This window comes from Oryx dammah, unplaced genomic scaffold, assembly GCF_014754425.2.
Source record: "Oryx dammah isolate SB20612 unplaced genomic scaffold, SCBI_Odam_1.1 HiC_scaffold_20, whole genome shotgun sequence".
Taxonomy (NCBI): Eukaryota; Metazoa; Chordata; class Mammalia; order Artiodactyla; family Bovidae; genus Oryx; species Oryx dammah.
Window position 1 is genome coordinate 466,466 of NW_024070204.1, and position 342 is coordinate 466,807.

General features: G+C 59.4%; 1 protein-coding gene across 1 annotated transcript in view; it reads right to left on the reverse strand.

Annotated features, from left to right (window-relative positions):
* LOC120879239 overlaps positions 1 to 342 on the reverse strand; it is a 51,989-nt gene that overhangs the window by 50,181 nt on the left and 1,466 nt on the right. The gene's annotated exons all lie outside the window — the stretch shown is intronic.

The following is a 342-nucleotide window of genomic DNA, read 5'->3' on the forward strand; positions in this document are numbered from 1 at the left end:
CACACCACACGCCTCACACACCACATGCCTCACACACCACACGCCTCACACACACACACCTCACACACCTCACGCCTCACACACCACACGCCTCACACACCACACGCCTCACACACCACACACCTCACACACACAGCACACGCCTCACACAACAAACACACACCTCACACCACACGCCTCACACGCCACATGCCTCACACACCACATGCCTCACACACAGCACATGCCTCACACAACAAACACCCACCTCACACCACACGCCTCACACGCCACATGCCTCACACACCTCACGCCTCACACACACCGCACACGCCTCACACCACACGCCTCACACACCACACG